This window comes from Pezoporus flaviventris, unplaced genomic scaffold, assembly GCF_033815535.1.
Source record: "Pezoporus flaviventris isolate CSIRO_AGI_PZ_B2104156 unplaced genomic scaffold, CSIRO_AGI_Pfla_v1 ptg000063l, whole genome shotgun sequence".
In the NCBI taxonomy this organism is placed as follows: Eukaryota; Metazoa; Chordata; class Aves; order Psittaciformes; family Psittacidae; genus Pezoporus; species Pezoporus flaviventris.
This window is the reverse complement of record NW_026892611.1, coordinates 7553251-7573719: the sequence shown is the minus strand read 5'-3', so window position 1 is coordinate 7573719 and position 20469 is coordinate 7553251. Positions and strand designations below refer to the sequence as shown.

Genomic DNA, 20469 nt, shown 5'->3' with positions numbered 1-20469 from the left:
CTTCACCCTGGGTCGTGCACCAGTTATAGGGGACACATGCTGGGCACTCAGTGTCACAGAAGGGAAACATCCAGATCTAACACATTCCTCCCCTCAGCCTGCTGTTCACTCCTTCCCATCCTTCTCCACCCAGGTATAACCTTGCCCCCTTCTGCCTTTTCTGAAACAAGCTGACAGAAGCGTCGCTCACTCAAACCAGTAATGAAATGGTGAGATTCGCTTTGAAAGCTTCTGTTAAAACTATATTTAAACTCTTCAATCCTGAAGCACAAATCCCTTTCAGAGCCAGGATGCAGGCGCTGGGGTGTGGCAGCAAGGGAAGGGGTGCAGGGTTTGGTCCAGCACATACTGCGTGTGGTCCCACAAACCCACAGGCAAGACCTCTTTGCTCTCCCAGGCCCCATACCAGCCTTCAAGCCAGAAACCCAGCTGTAGCCCTGAGCTGGCTCAGCAGTGATCCTGTCCTTGCAAATGGCTTTGCAGGAAGCCTGCAGAGGACTTGATGTCTGCAAAATGCTCGTGTGAGGCTTGCACTTGGAAAGCTTCTGAGCTGACCTAGGACCATCAGGTCAGGGCAACTCCAAGACTGTGGCCACTCTGCTGTCTCTGAGGAGGCTTTCCTTGTGCTCCAGAGCCTGTGGAGCAGCACATTCCTCAGCCAGACACCCATGAGGAATCCTCACGGGATGCCTTTGTGCTTGGCTCTGGGTGAAGGTTGGCACATTTCACCATTTAATGCAGATTGCACAAGGGACTGGAGGAAACCTTTGATTCCACCCTGTGCTTCTGGGTACAGAGAAACAAACTCCAGGCCTTTCCTTGCTGCAGCTTTAGCTTCTGGACAGTCCCAGCTCACCTCACTCCTAGGGAGCATCAAGCAGAAAATCAACCTGCAACTGAAATCTGCAGCTCCTCCACCTTCTTCCCTCCTGCCTGCAGGAGCAAGGGGACGGAAGCATCTCCCACGTTGCTGCAGGGCTGGCTATGAAAGCCCATAGATCACCCACCTGGATTGAGCACTCGGGCATCTCACACTGCTGAGGCAACAGGAATAAAAGCCAGAAGCGCTGGGAACAGTGGCCAGGTCCTGGCAAACAGCAATGTTCTTGCTAGTGCAGCTCTTCCCTGCCCAAATGAGGCACCCCAGGGTGTCACCCCCTCAGAAGCAGCAGCACACTTGTACAGCTCTAACATACAGCTCAGGCTGCAAAACAAAACTCCAGCTAAACGACAACTTAAACTTAAGGTAACCCCCCCATAAATCAGTTCATCTGATCAAAACAGACCCAAACAGCATCACAACAAATAATACAAAGCTGCTAAAAGTATGCTAAAATAGACTTAAAAGCACATAATTGTTCATCTGGAGAGCTGGGCTCTATTTCAGGTTCTGCTATTCTGAAGGATTCCTTTTCACTGACAAACCCTCCAGAAGCGTATTGGAAAGCAATAGCTCCTGAATAAACAGATCAGTTACACACAGACCAGCTTTACTGTGCATAAAACTCAGGACAAAAGGCAATTATTTACTTCTGCAAGGCAAAATCAATGGGGGATTTGCAGTTAGTGATGCTGTCACACACTGACCGTGCTGTGATGGGAAACCCCATCGGAATGGAGACACCATCACCACCTTCCACAAGCTCCTGTGCAGCTTTGGGCTCGATGCTCTTCACATGGTCACCAGCCTGATCCCCCCCACACTAAACATCGCTGTAGCTCAGAGGATTAAGCTGCAGACACGAACCAAAGCTGAAAACAAGCTTATATGAGCAAAATTAATTTACTGACACATCTCTTCTTTGCCATTTTCCCCTGTAGCTGTTCCTGTGCTGCAGACAGACTAAAACTTCCACGCTGTTTTTCACAATGCACTTATCAAATGGCTGCACATTTCCCAGCCAGGCACATGGAACAAAAAAACGTTTTGAAAGGAACAGGACTGTGGAGAAGATCTGTCAGTGCTGTACGTGGGAGTGGGGGATGAGCACATGCAAGTGATTGTGCTGCTCAATAAAGTATTTCAAAGCGTTGTTTGAACAATAAAATATCATAAATCTCATTTATTGCTTGGTCCATCCATTTGGCTAACTAGAAATGTTGCTATGAGAAAGGACAGGGAGGTTCAAAGGTGCTGGGCCTCAGCAGATCCAGCTTCAGTTCCTGATTTTGCTACAGACCATCCAGAAAAGTGACTTTACTGCTTGGTCTGTCACAGTTCCCAGGTTAAAAGGAGCGATGCTGCCCTCAGCCCACTTTGTCCTGCTTTCCTTTCTGGTTCTGAGAATACAACTGCCCTGTGCTGAGGCGCCAAGTGTCTCTGCAGTAAAATAAGTCACAGTGAGTGATGACTACAATGCATATTCGCATGGAAAGTGTTCAGGCAGCAGTTTTGCTGCTGTTCAGAGCTGGAGACCTCTTAGATGCCTGTGGATGGCATCCTCCATGCCAGCACGCAGAACAGCAGAGATGTCACACAAACTTGGGATGAAGGCCACATCCACTAGACTCCCCTTGACCACGCAAGACCCACAGGCACTCTCACAAAGAGAAGTACCAAAGATCACGGAAGACTTCAGTCTGCTGCTTTAGTGTACAGTAGCAAAGGCAGGAGTCCAGTCAGGTCATCTAACTGCTGTAGCTAGCCATGCACCAGGACAGGCTGCTTGCAGAGGGAATGTCATCTCCATCACCAGCATCCTTCAGCTCAGGTCAGACCCTCACCAGGAACTCAGTCCTGCACTGGGGGAGAGCTGACCTGCACACCCAGCTCTATCTTCTATCATCCAGAGCTTGTTGTTGTGTTTCCTTCAGATGCTGCCCCACAGCACACAGCCACGATGAAGAATCTGCTCTGACTGCTGTCAACCAGCACCAGAAACTCCCTTTAAGGAGAGAAGCAGCAAGTCCTGGGCTGAGCTGCCAAGCCCTGAACAGCTCCTCGAATGACATTTCAGAAATATTAGGTCAGCAAGTCCCTTCCAGAGCCTGAGCTGTCTCCCCACACCAAACAGCACAGCCTGGGACTATTTCCACCCCAGAGTCTCTCCTGTGCTCCCTGTTCTGCTGTGGGGTCTGCAGGACTTCCCCATGCACTCAGCATTAGTCCACTACCCTGACATGAGGGAGGTAATTCCAGCTCCCACCCTGATCCCATCAACTTCTTATACATGGGGAGGCACTTGCCTGAAGTCCGGCCAGCTTCTTCCAACACCTTTGTCTGGAGAAGCTTTAGGAGGACTTGTTCCCACAGCCATGCACTGGAGGAACATCTGAGCTGCCCCCAGCCCCACAGCACAATACGGGGCTCTTCAGATCTAAGGAGCCAGCCACTTACTGGCTGTCACTGCTGCAGTGTGAGAGCAGCCAGAGGGTTCAGCTTTTCTGCAGCAACTCAATTCAGAGCACGCTGACCTTCATCTCAGCTCTGCTACTTCAGGGCACACCAAGCAGGGCACCTGAAGATGGGATTGCCTCCAGCCAACCTCCACTCACAATGCTGCTGCCTCAGAGAAGCACAAGAGCTTCTTGGCATCTGGGAAAACCACTTTCAGCCATCCACTGGCCAAAAGACAGCCCAAACCAAGCAGCAAAGAACAAGTTGCAGCTCTGTGAAGCCAAAAAGAAAGCAAATCCCTGCAGCCCTTGCAGAGATAATCAAGACAGATGTACACCAGCCCAGCCATTTGGGTTGTGCTCTTGCTGGGAAGAGGGTAGTCACTGCTCCTACTGATTCCTGACTGGAAACAGGAGACATCAACCCAATACAAGTAATAAATAAGAATATACTGCTTGTGCTTTCTGCGGTACACACCATGCGCTCGCTTTATCCTCTGGCTCACCAGGCTCTTGTTTCAGAGCACAGACGGTTGTGTCTTGCTGAGGAATCACTCAATCCTGCTGTAACTAACATGGTCCTTCGCTTTCTTCTCTCCACAGTTGCTGGCAGTGAGCCTGGCTGCTGTGCCACAGCTGAAAATGAGATCATAAAAGCCAGACGCTTGGATTGTTTCTCTGAAGCTCCTAGCACAGCTCTGAAAGCAAGCAGGAATGACAAAGAACAGCGGGGTTTGTAATTCAAGCACTGGGTGAGAAATCTGAAAAGCAGGTTCAGGCCCCAGCTCCTGCCAGATTTCCTGAATAACAAACATCTCCAGACCGTGCTCTGCAAAACACACCAGTTCTACCTCCTCCTCCTCCTTAGTCCTTGCCAAGGCTCAGGGTTTTCAACAGCGATTTCAGAGCTAGTTCAGCCCCTGAGCTACAGACAAGAGACCCCAAGGTGCCCTCACGCCGTATTTGTCCTGCTCTCCCTCTCTTTCCACAAGGAAAGACTCCAGATGAAGACAGGATCTGAGGATTGGGTCCAATGCAGGATTGATGCTTTCACATCCCTGGGTGTCAGGTGCGGATGCACATGTGAGACAGCAGTGCTGGAAGAATGATTGGACTTGATGGTCTTCAAGGTCTTTTCCAACCTGGCTGATTCTGTGCTCCTCATGTGAAAAACTGAACCCTCCTTCACACCATGAAGACTAAGTAACCAATTTGAAGTGCATTTAACAGCATGTTTTAAGTATAGTTTGAAAGTAGCCATGATACTGAACTAAAATCTCCAATCTATAGCCTGAGAGACAACCATCACCTTGTGCACAGAGTACTGAGCTCGGGAAGTTTTACCACACTGTATTTCATCCCTCCATGCTCTAATTACATGATGAAAGAAATCTGTATAATCAGCTGCAATTGCACTAATTGCATCTATAAGCAATAATCAGCCCAAAATTACTCTGAAGAAAAAGTTTCTACTTAAGGAAATGCCTGTAACAAGAAAACATTGAGGAGTGCCAAATCTATCCAAGCAAGAGCAATATTAACATTAAACACTCCAGCTAACGCTGGGGGAGCAGGAGCTCTGCCAGAACCCTCCTCCCTAGGTGCAGCTATGACAGCATATTTCAACCATGGCTTCAATGGGGACAGCACCATCGAATTAAGGAGGAGTTGTGCTCCTTTGTATTCACACCTTGGCTGCAAACTGCTTTTGTACAACAGGTTTGGCTGCCTGTTTTACAGCAGATAGAGGTTTGGTGAGACTTGTGGGGATCAGACACTGATGCTGGACTGTATTTGCTTCTGCTTTAATCTTTTAAAGCTGTTTATCAGTGTGTGAGTAATGGAAGTGCTTTTATTTTGCAAATTATGGCTGGGAAAGCATGGAGAACGGGCAATGAGAGGCACTCGGCTCACACAGCCTAAAGGCTTTGCTTGTAGTGATGCCACGCCACGTGCTTTGAGTCACCATCTCTGCAACATCCCACAAAGCCAGCACATCCCAACACCCAACTCCACACGGCCACACTGTCCCTGCAGACAACTTGGGCTCAGATTTTAACAAATCACATTTGTCCCTGTGACAAGGGACACAAATGCCTTGAGGAAGGACCCCAGCCTCTGTGCCAGCCTGACATCAGCTCCTAACACCACAGCAAGGAAGGATGGGAGGATGGAGGAGGTCGGGGTAGGTAGAGAACACGTAGCCCAGTCACGCTGCATGGATGGATGTCCTGGAACGTTCCTAGCCATACCACATGGTTTGCCTTACCTCCAAGAGATTCTAGGGAATGCAACAGGAAAGGATTTGGCTTGTAATATGCACACAGAGCCTGAACAACAGTTGAATCACTTGGTTTGAGGTCAGAGAAGAGCAAAAACTCAGGAGACCCCCATTTCCAAAGCTGCTCCTGTGTGCTCTCATCTGGCACTCAGCTGATGCTGGCTCAGACCTCAGAGTCTGCCTACCCCAGCCACCTCTTCAGTACCCATCCAGAGTGCAGGAAACATTGCACATGCAGCTTGCACCATGCACAGTGAAAGCTGAACCCCATCATCTGATGGAAAAGCATCCTTCTGACCAACTGTAATGCTCTTACAGCTTGCGGTTCCATAGGCGGGCATGGACAACGTCAGCTCACGGAGAGGTTTCTTGTAGGGTCAGTGCAGAATCTGTGCAGCAGAGAGAGCAGACTTCAGGGGCTGAACCTGAGCAGGGAGGAGGAGAAGGAGGAGGAAGAGGTGGAAGAAGTGTCATGGTTGCTGTCACTTGCTGAGCTGAGAGGCAGCATGATTCCCAGGAGAGGGGGCAGCACAGCTTGCTGGAGGTGGCACTGAAACAGCTAGCGAGGGGGTGCCTCTGAAAACAACTGAGAAATGTCAGATTATGTGAAGCTTGGAAGGCTTAGATGATCTGTAAAATATTAACAAGCAAGGCAATAGCCAGACCCCATTAATTCATGAGCAAAACAATTCCCTGAGAATGAGGGAGTCTTTAATATTTAGGGTCTTCATTGCAATAATGACTTTTCAAATGTCTGTACCACAGCAAGGTAAATGGCAGCTTAAAGAGAAAAAGCTTGTTCTATGGGAAACTCATCTCAGGTGAGCCATCTTCTGCTGCAATCTGTAATAATACCTCAAAATTGCCACAGAAAACGATAGAGTGATGAACAAACCCAAAATGAAGAAATCAAGAGGACCTGAAGAGCACTAGCAGTCTGCAAGGGCGATGTCTAACCCTCCACAATGGTCAAATCTGCTCTGATTTCATGGGAGTGGAATTGAGCACTCAAATCAAACCTGTCTCTAAACCACAGCAATTGCTGCAGTGCCTTTGGGTGATTAGGCTGCAGAGTAGGACACATCTGATACAAACGGGGCCAGGGCATGAGCAAGCAGCCCATAGAAAGTGTGCTTGCACATGTTCAGTCAGAGAACAGAAGCCACAAGGACCATATAGCTGAGCCCACCTTTTGCAGACCACAAGGAGCAGCCTGTCTGCTCCCTTTGCAAGGCGGCTTTGCCCAAGAATGGCAGCCTCCATTCAGCTGCCTGATATGCAGGAAATGTTATTTTGTTATCCTTTTAAAAGGAGTTTTCTGTGTTTTCAGTTTGTGTCCATTGCCTCTTGTCCATTCACTGGGCACCGAGACAAATCTGCCCCCATCTGCCTTACTGTCTCCCCCCATCAGGCATTTATATACATGGAGACAACCTCCTGCATTCTTCCTCCAGGCCCTTGCCCTACTGCTGCCAACATCCATCACACGTGCAGGAGCCTCACACTGCTGAGGGCTCCTCCTCTGCCCATCTGGGCTCAAAACCTGCAGAGAGGAGAAGCAGAGAGGAAAACACACCAACCTCCCCCTGGCAGGACCAGCTTACACGAGTCTTGTAACAAACCAGGTCAAGCAGCAGAGCTTTCAGCACTCTGCATCAAACCTATGCAGGCTGCAAGCAAACAGCAGGCTCTGCCAACTGTGAATGCTGCCAGCTCAATGCAGGGCCTGTTTTCCTCTGATTTTTGGGCTATATTCTGCAGCAAGGTCCCGCAAGCCTGAGCAGTGTCCTGCTTCCTCAGCACAGCCCACAGTACACACTAGTAAATTAAGTAAATTAAGAAGGAAGGAAGGAGCAAGCTGAAGTGGTGCAACCAGGCTGCTGCTTCAGCAGCCCACAGCACCGCTGGCACGAGCAGCACACTGCCAGGCCATTTCCTCCTCCCCAGTTGATTTATTTCATAGTTCTCAGTCTCCTGCCCTGCATCCATTAGCACCTTCCATAGCAACTGTCATGGCTAGCTCTGCTTTCGAGGTGCTCACGGATGCTCAGATTTCCTATTGCTGCACAATATCGAGGAATTCCATGACAGAGAAGCAAATCACTACAGAACAGTGCTGGTACAGTTTAGGAGCAGCAAAGTGGGATCGGGGAAAGCACACTTCTAGATCATCAACACAGCAAAGTGAGTCAGCATCAGATACCTTTGCCAGCTTCAGATCTCACTGCACTGAAGTTAGTGTTGTTTATAAAGTACCCACAACAAACAGAACAAGCCATCAGGCAGAACAAGTTCACATTTATACATGTCAGTCTTAGAGGTTTAACTTCCTCCCAGACAAGTAAAAAGCTTTTCAGCTGCCCTTGAGAGATCCAGAGGTATTTCAGGGGATATATTGGAGTTCCTTAGCCCTGTAAGCTGGCTGCAGGGAAGTTTTTCCAGCATTTCCAGCTGTTCCAGGATTGCCAATGTCTAGCGCAGAACACAGCAGGCTTTGTTCCCAGCACTGCAAATAAGGGAAGATATTTCTAGTCTAGGTGATCTCTACAGAGAGTTTTAACCAGGGAAATGATCCCAGCACCCACCTCTAAGTGTCCATGGGCTGAAGGTCTTCATCAGCTCTGCCAATCTGTATGCCCCAAGGCAAAAGGCAAAGCACAGAACAACTACACAGGGCAAGACAAAAAGCACTGAACTCTGGAGGAAAAAACAAATGGTCTTTCAATTCAGAGCTCAAAGTATTTCCTGTATTTCCACCTGAATAACTCCCACCTTCTGACAACCCTCACATCTTTAGAGCCCCCAGGACTGGAAACCACGTCCTCCATTAACCTGCACAGAATCAAAGGCAGCAGCAGAGAGGCTCTGTACAAAGGGAACAGGCTCCAGGGGATGAGCAACAGATCCCACAGGAGTGAGAACCAGGTAAACCACCCCTGTGATTACCCTTGTCCACTATTACACATTACCCTTGTCCGCTATTACACATAACCCACACTGCTTGGCAATGTAAAGGGTAGCAAGCTTCCCAATTCCTTTGAAGCCTTAAGCTTTAGCTCTTTAAGCCAACATGCACTTTGAAAGCCCCAAGGTCAATGACTGGAGATTATCCAGGGAGTCACCAGGCAAAGGCTGTTGGGGAAAAAGCTGTTCATTTTGAGTCACTGCAACCCTGTTCCAGATATTTAGGCTGATGATAATCTCAGTGTTTGTCAGAAAAGACCAATGAAAGTTTCCAGGTGCAGCTTTACTTGGAAAAACAAGTGTGAAAATGCCACCCTGGGTCCCCCTAGTTGCACCCCAGTGATTTTGGCTGTGCACAGTGAGCCTGGGGCTGAGTGGGAGCAGTGGTTGGGGTGGCCTGGGACACCAAACCAGCCGCTCTGCTCTCTGTGGCTCGATAAGTACTGCACATTGTACCCGACCAGGCAGAGCCTTTTTGAAGCATTAGGAATAATGCAAACCCATCTGACAGCTCTACTTCTGCAGAGCCACGACAGCAGCAGCAAAGGGCACATTCCTGGTCCAGTCAGCAAGTGCAGGAGCAGCAAATCTGCTGCCAAGGAGATGTCCCTTGCTAAGGGAAGTACAGGTTTTGACAGCAACACAGAATGCAGTCTCACTTTGTATGCACCAGGGAGGCTGAGCTACAGGAGGAGCTGCCCCAGCTGCACACACAGGCACAGAAGAGACACAGCCAATGTCGATGGCAGCACGCACAGGGATACCTCTTTGCAGAGTCAAAGCCTCCTTCCCAGTCACTGCCTAGGGCTGTGGCACCCTTCTCCAGCACACACCAGGTAAAGCCATAGAACAATGCCTTGAAAACCCAAGAGCAGTCAGAAAGCATCAAACTCCAGATGATTTTTAGGCTCCTCTCTGCCCTGCAGATGATGCTGCTTCCAAATAAAACCTGAATTTGGCAGTTTGCTGCCAAAAAATTCAAGGCAGTGGAAAGGTAAATACAGTCCAAGAGGAAAGGGGGGGTGGGAAGAGGGACATATGATTATACATTTTAATAACAAGCAAAGGCATGCAGAAAGATGAGCACCGCTCATGCAGCCTGGCCTGCCCCATGGGAAGCAGGTGAATGCAGAGGAGGAAATCTGAAGCCAGCTGACTTGGGCACTGGTAGCAAGACCTGCTCCCATCAGCCATCCCATGTCCTGTGAGACATCTCTGTGGTCCAGGTCAGGGTATCACTGACAAGTCAGTGACACTGCTCTGGCTACTCAGATATCCTTCGCTGGTTGCCAAGGAAAAAGAAATCAAAGAACAGAACTGGGAACAACATGAAGAAATAAGCAAAGCCTGTGTTTAAAAGCCTTGCTGGCTCCCAGCCAGCACAGCACCTTCCAGGATGCATCTCAGAACAATAGTCTCTATGCAGCCACAGTTTCCCAACACACTGCTGATGTGATGGAGATGTCAGCTCTACTCCAGCAAAACACTTAAGCACATACTTGAACATTAACTATGGTTTCAGGACATCAGAAGTGGCAACACTCACGTGCCAAAGTGTGAACAACACGGAAAATCTCAGCCTCAGAAACGTGCAAATGCTCATGAGTGTCTGGATGAATGTATTTCACGTGTCTAAATGAAAGAGCTGCCCAGTTCCACTGGAGCTGTCCCAGGGCTCCTTTCCCAGGAAGGGAGGAGGACAACAGCATTTTCTTCCACATTGCGTTTACAGCTCTTTCTTAGGCTAGCAGGACTCATCACAAGGAAGCATTGGAAGTAATTCCCGTTGCATCCGTCCTCTTAGATGGAGCCCACCCCATCCAGCTTGCTTCCTTCTACCTGCTCAAGCCACAGCGGCACAAAGAGCCACCTTGAGCTCTGCATCCTACCACAAGGAGAGAGCACTGCACTGCCCCCAGGGCAGTCGCACATCCCATGGAGGCAGGGCTGGGCTCAGTCCAGATGAGTTTGCAGCTACCTGCATACAAGACACGGGGAGTGAGGACACAGTCCAGCCGTAGGGGGGCAGAGAGACCTCACCCAGTTACACAGATCAGCTATGCTCAGATTGAGTCTTCCAAAATCACAGATCCCACCATAGGCTGATGATGATCCAGCACTTGGACACAGCTCCTGCCCAGATCCAGAAACACCAAACGTCATCAACCAAACACCGAGCAGAAGTACAAATAAACCCACAGAGGTAACCCACCTGAATGCAGCTTTATCTGCAGCTTCATCTGCATTCTCTGCACGGAACTAACCTCACCTGAGAGGTTTTTTTGTGCAGTAACAACAAACCTCTAACATCTGCCTTTACTGTTATTATTATAACAACATTATTACCATGTGTTAGTATAGTACCTTTGCCTTCGAGGTTTAGCAACGGGCTTGTAAATTAGTTACATTTTAAAACAGAACATAAAGGAACTTCTGCAATTAAAAGAGGCAAAACAAACTGGAAAACGTTTTGTGGAAGGGATAAATTCCTCTTGCCTCGAAATCTCTGAAAGGGACTGCTGGTAAAATCATCCTGCTTGTGACCCAGGGGCTCTAGCATAGACAATTAGAGAGACTTTCAAACCTACAAGCCTGAGAATTATTCTCCAGTACCTGACAAAGGACCCACATAAGTAAACTATTTTTGGCTTTCCTTTCACCAGTTCTGTTTAACAATAAACCCCTATTCTTCAGCTTCCTGGGTTTGAAATAGTGGCCTAATACATTTCAATGGGAAATTCTCATTTACATAGTATCTGTCACCTGCTGTGACCAAATCATGTTTTACAGGTGGTCCCTATTCTCTAAAGGCTGAAAGAACATTTACAGAGAGGAGTTAGGAAGAGACACTGGCTCAGGGTCACAAAGACACAATGCTCAGCAAGAGAATCCCACATTTCTAATTCCCAATCTCTGGCTACTTCATCCTTTGTACTCCTCCTGTAACTGAACACGCTGTTGTAAGAGTAGATCTAACACCACTACATCATCATTCCCGACACAAAACAAACCATCTACACTAGAGTCATGCTCACAGAGCTGTTATTGACAGTCAGTGCAGCCCCATTTTCAACATCTGAAGCACTGATAAGAGTTTAAACACATACAGCTGAGCAAAGCCTAAGCCAGCAGCAGTGCCCCATGTTGCTCCCTGTATGGCTTTGTCTCTCTTTGGTTGCCACCCAGCGATGTAGGTCAGGTAAAAAGCAGAAACCAATACTGGGAACCTGGTTAGGTCAGGAATAGCCTATATTGTATTAGATTAGAAGAGATTAGAATGAAAGAGATTAAACAGGAAAAAAAGCCAAAGTTTATTTGCTATCTAAAGCTTACAGTGGATTACAAAGCAGTTTTGCACTGTTCCTCCAGGTTCTCAGATATGCAATTCAGTTGTTTAAACATGTGCACATTTGTGAATGTTAAGGTTTAAGTCAACTTCTTCAGTATTTTGGTAATGGAAAAATATCATTACATGTAAATAACAAGTTGAGAACAGCCCAGTTTTATTGGCACAGCAATTCTGAGAGCGTTCCAGCGGCCAGTTTTGATGTAAGGATGCTTTTACATGCTGTTGGTGGCACAGGAATTTGACAATAGGCTCAGACTTGCAGCTACCCACAGTGTGGACTCACTAGAGTAACCTGAGAGCAAAGCTTGAGAAGTCTGCCTCGAAGCATGAGATCACTCTGCTTGACCAGGAAACAGCAAAATTAAAGTCTCAGTGCTGTAGAATTCAGACTAAGCTCCTGGGATGCAGGACAGAGCCATTTCCTTTCCTGTCAGATAAACCATCCCATCACGTTCTTGCCAAAGGCCTTGATCTGACTCCATTATCTCCCTTCCCCGTCTTCGGTAACGAGGATTCGGGAACAAGACTGTCATCTCCTGGGTCAATCACAAGGGACCGATGATGCAACAGCACAACATCAAGCGTCTAGGCGGGATTCTGAATCTTCGTGAGCGAAGTCAGGACTTCCTCATAGGAGAAGGCAAACTCCAACCTTCAAAGCCGGGCTGATGGAGCTCATCTGGCCTTGTATGGTCTTCCCTCAAAGAGAAGAACACTCTTACAAAACCTATGACCTGGGGACTTTGCTGTCACCGTCCTAGCTAGCCAGGCTGTGGCAGTTAAACCTCAGGTGTAAAGGGGCCAGTTCTGCCCAAGCTGGAAGGGCTCACTCTCACTTGTCTGTATGGACAGGCGAGGGTCGAAACGGTAGGTGTCAAGGTGCATGGGAAGCTGCAGATCCAACCTTGCACGCGGGCGGACCAGCGCGTGGGTAGCTCGAGATCGCTCAGGAGATGACAGTCCTGGTCGGGCACTTCCTGATTGCCTAAGCACCCTTTTTCCCAACCAGATTTGCATTTCCCACATGCCCTTGGTCATCGTGCTTGTAGTAAGCGTGGTTAAAGCCCTTCCCAAATCTTCACTCGCGAAGCCAAGCCATCAATCAATCTCCCTTCCCACAATCATTCTTTTTTTAGATACTTTTTAAAAACATTGTCAAAGGGGGAGGTAGAAATTTTAAGCTCATCTCTACCCATGCTGTTCTGGAAGCACCCAAAAACAGAAGCACTTAGTCTAAAAGTGACTAAGACGTGAGTCATCTGATGAGTAAGCACATTGGCTCTAGAAGTCTCATTCAATCCATGACCATATCTAAATCATTTCATTACCTAAATCACTTGTCCATTTGATGTTAATACAGCAACAGCCCCAGGTCAGGAAGAGGTCCTGTATCCAGCATCAGCGTAATTGGTAGGGCAGACAGAGCACCATCAGGAAACCCTGTGCTGAAACAACAGAGGAAAAGCATGTGGCAAGTTTGCATTTCAAGTGCTCTGAAAGCCACCTCCAACCTCAGCTGACACTTGGGGTAAGCTGCTGGCACCAGCCACTCGTGCAGCGCAAGTGCAAACACAAACCCTGCTCCTGGCAGCAGGGACGCAGAGCAGGCAGGTGCCAGGACTGCAGCCAAACTCTTTCAACATCCTTCTGTTACTCTTGCGAAAGCTCTTATCTGAAGCTGCAAAAGCATTAAGTTAAGCCACTTATGGTACTTAAATATCTCTCCATTCTGGAGGAATATGAGCACCCCGCAAAACAAATGTGCTCATCTTCACAAACATCCTGTGGGATACATTCATGGGCAGGGAAAGAGAGCACTGGGGACTAGATGCAATTCCTGTAAATACTTCTTAAACCCCAGCAGATACCTTGATGCCTTTGAAATGCTAGGTGAAGATCTAACAGCAGGTCTATGATAGATAACTCTCTGCCCTCTTCCTAACATCCAGGTGAGGACATCAGCCAGCAGGTCTGGGCTGTCCTCCAAAGGCCCTCAACGCTGCTGTGCTCCCTCAGGGCAGCCACAGGCAAAGCAACATTAACACCCCCAGCAAACAGCCTGGTGTGTCCCCCCCCCAGCAACAATTAGTCTGTTTAGTCTGGTTTACAGTCCAGAGCACGGTCTGCTGTGAGGCTGCTGTCTTCTCCATCTCAATCAGTGCAGCACAAAAACCACACTCATAAGTGGAATAACTTCACAGAATTGATTTAAATCGTTCTGCATGATGATACCACTGGCGTCGCACTATGACCAGTGTCTTGGCACTGCATTTCCACAGTTTTTAGGCTTTCTGGACCTTTCACGAGACCCGTAGGAGAATGCAGACAGGGTTTTCACTGCACTTGCCTGTGAGCATCTACTTTTACATAAGCAGACATAAAAGAATAGAGATTTCTCACCAGGGAGTGAATCTGCAGTTTGCCTGTGCTGGATTAGAGGTGTTAAGCCTTGCCAACACTCACCTGCTCTCCTCTACGGAGCTGAGGCTGCTCTGCCTTCATTATTCACTTTGGCACAGAGGAAAACTTTGCACCAGATCCAGTGACCACCAACTCAACCACTCACAAACTGAGGTCAGATAACTCCATAAAGACAGTCAGTCTTGGCACCACAGCTGCTGTCCTGGAGTATGGCAGTCATCTTCCCCAGCTAAAATGTCACACTATGTCTGCCCATGCCTCCTGGCCACCTTTCTACACTCCCCTTCCCTTCCTGAACCTCAGCTTCACCGCTGAAATACCCTACTAACATGGAAAATGACCCATCTCTGGCAGCAGGAGGGAAGAGAGCTCAGACAACAGGCTGGGCCTGAGGATGGAGAGGCTTACACCCAAAGAGGCAGCCCAGAAAAACCTGGATATTAAAACGCCGTAACAAATACCACAAAGCAGAAGCTGCCAGCATTGATGAGGAAGGATGAAAAGGCTGGAAATCTCCACAGAGGCTCACAACAGCTGCCTCCAGGCACAGGTACAAGATTAGCAAAGGATAAGTCAATTTTCAGCATCATTACAGCAAACACCACTAAAGCTGCAGGTGGATCAACACACACCCCAAAGGGTTCCCATGGAGGATCTCAGGACCAGCAACTCAGCTGTGAGCAGAGCTCGGCTGCTGTGGATGGCACAGGCACTTATACACACCTTCACAGACATGTGCACACACAGAGCCCACATCCCACCAGCACATCACCATCTACTGTTCTCCCTGCCGATCGTATGGGATGCATGAACAAAGCCTCCAGGAGGGAGGAAAACCCAACAGTCATCAAGAAGAGTGCACAGCAGCTCCACCACAAATCCACTTCATGCTGATGCAGACACGTCCGCTCTCCCAGACTAAATGCATTCTTCAGAAAAAAGGGTAATTACCAGCTCTACTGCTACGGTTGTAACGTCATGAGATCTGTCTGTTCCCTGCTGGGACAACTGCTCTGTGTGCCTGTCTCTGTCCAAGCCACTCTCCCAAGCATGGATGAGGCAGGAAGACTTCAACAGGGGCCTCTAGCTCTCCTGGCCATCACACAAGGCACTCACTGGCTGCTGGAGGATTACAGACCAGCACACTGCTGCAGCACTTTGAACTTATACCTCTAGCACTGGAGTGAAGTGAACCCAGAGACTGATCCTCTCAGCAGACAAATAGCTGTACCTTGGGCAAGGAAAGAAGCAGGCAGAAAGGAGCTTACTGTTATCCTTAATCCTTTTCTCTGGGAGTCCGCTGCAGAGGTGTAAGGTCAGTCTCACCCCTGGAAATACTCCCTCAGCAATCTGTATCCACCCTGTAAGCAGGGCAGGTCTGCCCCCGAGGTAACCAGCAGCACACCAGTGCAGCTCTCTTTCCTGGCAGTTGAATTCAAAGGGGACTGTGGGGAGCAAAGAAGCAGTAGGAAAATACCCAGAATAAAACACTGCATAAAGACCTGGTTTCAGCTTGAGGGTTTTACCCTGCTCCAACTGGAAGTCACTGGTGAGACTTCATTCACCCTCTGCTCTGTGACAGCACAAATCCCAGAGACATTACACACTCACATGGATTTCTCACCCCTGGGGAGGCTCCTTCCTGCCATAAACACATTAGTGAAGTCAGTGACAACAAAGCTCCCCAAGGATGGAGCTGTGTGCAGTTACCACACGCTGTCCCACCACCAGCTCTGCTCCATGGAGGACTGCCAACTGTGGTCAAGGCAACTTCATCACCATTCTGTTTTTAAACAACCAGAGCATTGACTTGTATAAACAGTTGATGCTTGTTTAGGAAGCTTCATTTTTACAAGCATTCATACATGAAAAGCAATCACTGAGTGCATTCGAGAAGAGGTGAAATCAAGAGAGGAAGAAGCTTCTGCTATAAACAGTGGAACCTTTCCCCGAGTGCACGTTGTGTAGCCTGCTTCCTTCAGCTCTATATGTGTTTTGTGCCATGCAGCCTTTAAATCTGTTCCCTCCAACATCAGTATCTTCACTTTAAACATCTCATTTCCCCAGACTGCTGCTGTGATTTTCAGAAAGTCAGAGCCAGACAGAGCATTTGCGGCTTGCCCAGGGGAGACACTAGTCTGACTGGCTAAAAATGTGTTCTTTCCCCTGCTTCCCCAGCCTGCTGTCCTCCCCTTGCTGTATCTTGACCTTTACACAGTAAGCTTTTGAGTCAGGGTTTGTCACCGACTCTGTCTTTGCACACCACTATCCCCATAGGATGAACCATAAACAACAGAAATGCAAAATCCTACTTGTACAGGGGCTGGTCCTAAACTCATCGGAAAGATGTCTCTCTCTTCAATGGCATGTGGAACAGAGCCATAACACCAGCATGAGCAGAAAGGAGCTATTTGCAAAGCTAACTGTTTGGGGAGCACAATCAGGCGAGAACATGATCTTCCAGCAGAATGCCTTCTCACTTTCCAACAGACCCCAGAAAGTGTGTGCATACATCTATGTATGTCTCTATCAAGCAGTTTTGGCACAGGAAGCATTCTGATGCCATGGTGACGGGTGCTCTTGCAAACCCTTCACATAATAGAGATAAGCCTGAAGCCAGTTAGGAAAGCAACACTGCTGTGCTGACATGATCCACTGCTACTCTGAAAGGGACATAGATTTAACTCTCTGAAAAAGATGAAAACAAAACCTCAGATCCATTGTTCAACAGATTAATCAGACTCTTGGAAAGCTCATCAGGGATTGGGTTCAATCTCTGCTGTTGTTCGTAGCATAAGCCCTGTACAGCAGTAACAAAAGGCTCACTTAAGCCCCCAGGCTCTCAGTTTACTTTGCAATGAGACTCTGCTTGGGCTCACAGCACTTAACATACACAGGAGGACAGGGACAAGAGGAAGAATTTGGCTGAAATTTATACTTTAGCAAAATGAAACTCTTAACGGTCCTTTTCATAAGGGTAGGACTAGCAGTCCCTCTCTCCTGAGGAAGGCCAGTATGGGAGAGAGAGGAGCCCTGGTGCCAGAATTGCTGCCCCTGACCCAGCATGGTCTGGGCACGATGGTGTGCAGGGACCCACACTGCTGCAGACAAGGCACCAAACCCACATACAAGAGCAGTCCTTTGCCAGGGAGATGACACCCACAGCAAGAGAGGAGAGCTTGGGATGATGCAAGGTATGTAAAAATGTATGTGTTGACAGGAGCGAGCCTGGAGCTGATGAGGTCTGTCAGCTCAGGGCTAGGCAGTGCTGGGCTGTGCCAAGCGCATCAGCAACAAGCCACAGATGGACTTAGAGCAGGAAGGCTCCTGCTCACCAGTGCAAAGGTACAGCCAAGGAAAACAAAGCACAACCCCAAAGTGTGGGGTTCTGGGGATTGAATGGGGCTCCTCGTGTGCTGCCAGCTCCCATGAGAGGCTGCAGGGACGTGCTATGGAAAAGGGGTTAGTGGCATCCAAAGACAGACGCCTCCACAGGGGTGCCAACAGGTAAATGGAGTGTGAGAATGTCAGCCTGCTAAGGAACAGCATCCTGCACCCTCGTGGGGTGTCAGTCACCTGCTCCCCAAAACCCCCAAATTAGAATGAAATACGGCGCTGCCACCTCTGCACCAAACATTATTCATTCCCTAAAAAGTATTTCCCTGCATCTCTGTTATGACTCTGCCGTTCCTCTCCAGGCCCCCTCACTCCTTTCCTGCAGAGGAGGCATTTGACGAAAGGAACTTTTCTGACTGCAGCATTCGGCAAACTTGTAGATCCCTGCAGGGATGGGCAGTGCTGGGGGAAAGGGGCCACCTCTGCTTACACCAGCAGTAGCAAGGGGAAAGGGATTCTACCCATTGCAACTGAGCACTGCACCTACTTTGCTGAAGGCAGAGGGAGGACGTGGAGCCAGCAGGCTGCTGCACAGTATGCCCAGCAAGCCCATGGATTCAGAACCAGGTGCACAGCTGGAACAGGTAAGACAAACAACTACTCTGCACTTCTCTATTCAAGTTCAGAGGAGGAATCACAGCTGTAGAAGTGGGGAGCCCAAGTCTTTGCTGACAGCGCAATGCCTGGGAGTCAAGTTTTACTCCCAACTGTCATCACATATAGATACGGACAGACTGACCCCAATTTGCTGCTTCTCCACAAAATGGGCCAGCAACTCCTCATCCTGGTGCTGGGTCCTGTCTGCTTGCAGATGTCTCTCACTTTCAGCGATGCTTTCACCTAGTGCCACACTGTCATCTTCCACTGCTCAAACTCCCTACTTCCATAAATCAGCTGTGGTACTCATCTCCTGCAATGCTGAACTGGGACAAATGCCAGCATATACATTGCTGGAGCACAGCTTGGTGAAGTGTATACAGAGACATAACATCAACCAAAAGGTTTCAAGTGGTGATTAATCAGCTACAAGAATAAATAATACATATACTTTCAAGGGTTTGCTCATTTCCTGGATGTCTCCCATATCTAACCAGCAAAGCACACTTTGAACAGTAACACTTGTATCTTTTCCCTTCCAAGCTAACTCTGTGCTATTTACTTAAAATAAATTCAGAAAGAAAATTCAGTTGGAGAAAGGTTGAAAGGCGACTGGATTTTGGAAGTGTGCTGAGCACGCGAGCCTGCTCTGAACAACAAATACTTCATACAGATGTTAAATCTTTTCTCAATCTTACATTACTTTATAGACATATTTTATACAACTGGTTGAGCCCGTTTGGGTGGCCAGGCTGCTGGTCAACAGCCTTCATCAGCAACCATCACATGGGATGCTCGCTGGTCCGGGCAGAACTTGGGTGTGCAGCCTCATGGAAACCAGCATCAAGATAAAAGCCTGGCCTGAAACATGCAGCCCAAAGTGCCCCTCACTGAAGTCCAAGTGCTTTGCTTTGACTGTAGATGGAATTTCTAGTTCAGGTTTTCAAAACCAAGTGTTGTGTTAAAAATAAATAGCAAAGAAATCAGCAGATCACCCCTAGAAAAGAAAGTGGAGTTGTCAAAACAGAAGGAACGCTCTCCAGAGCCTTCAGCCTCAGCATTTGCTAAAGAGGGGCTGGAAAAGGTCAGTGTCATCTGGCTCTTAGCAAGGCTTAAATGAGCTTCAGCCCTTCAGGCGGGGGCTGGCCAGTCTGATAGGGGTTCAGTTACAATACTGAGCCCTGGTGCCCTGTAAGACACCCCAGCACAGGCAGTGGGTGCTCACCGCTGCTGCCCTCCCAGGGAAACTCATTGGGTAACACCACACTCACACTGGACTCTGTGCCACATCAAGTCTCCTCTCTACCACAGCACTGGGATGCTCAGCCGTAATCACTCATTGACCAGGGCTGAATGGGCTTTTACACTAGACATTTAGAAGGAAGATGCAAAAAAACCTACCTTAATATTACAGCTGGTACCTAATCCCTTAAACTCTCCTGGAGAGGTGCTTTTCATTTCCAAAGAAAAGTGAGTTAATGTTCTTGCCAGCACTGTTAATCAGAGCAGCAAAGCCTCTTTTCATCATGCAGGGCCCAGGTGACTGTTTCCAAGGGATTAGCTGTTACTGCATTTAGTTCAGTAAAGGGTTTATCTCAGCCACGTTCACCAAGGCCGACTGTAGAGACATTTGCCGGCCGAATTCCTGCGGGCTAACACCTTGGGTTCAGATATGAAATGTCTCCAGCACAAGAAGCAGGGCAAGAGACAGCTCTTTTTGAGGGATACAGCTACTGCCAGCAGGCTGGGCTCTCCCAGTGAGAGAAGGGTGAGGGAGCTGGGGGCAGGAGAGGGAAGATTTCCAAGCCTCCAACCCCAGGCAGGTACCAAGTCTGCTAATGGTCACAGCAGCTGCCACCAGGGATGTCTGGTTGCCAAACTCATGAAACACATATTCCAGAGAGCCTCTGGAAATGGCATGGGGTGAAGCCACTGGAGTTTTGCCACCAGCTTTAATCTGCAGCTCAGTCTCTCCTAAACACTGTGAGTCAGGAGCAGCACTAAAGCGTGCGCTGTTACCTGCAGCACTGATGGAGGATTTCGATCCCTAACTCATTGCCTGCTCCATCCTCTTGAGCATCGGCTCAGGTTTTCATTAGTGCCAAGGACAAACACTGAGGATCTG

The 20469-nt window shown here is 48.5% G+C and overlaps 1 protein-coding gene across 3 annotated transcripts in view; it reads right to left on the bottom strand.

The window, feature by feature from the left end:
• The window catches only part of CAMKK1 (calcium/calmodulin dependent protein kinase kinase 1), a 95618-nt gene that overhangs the window by 57946 nt on the left and 17203 nt on the right, over window positions 1-20469 (bottom strand). Inside the window, exon 1 of one of the 3 annotated variants that reach the window (XM_061470397.1) lies at window positions 1008-1114. The exons of the other annotated variants lie outside the window; for them this stretch is intronic. The gene's annotated coding sequence lies outside the window, so the exon portion shown is untranslated. Of the gene's footprint in view, window positions 1-1007; window positions 1115-20469 lie in introns of those variants that run through there. 3 annotated transcript variants of the gene reach the window in all.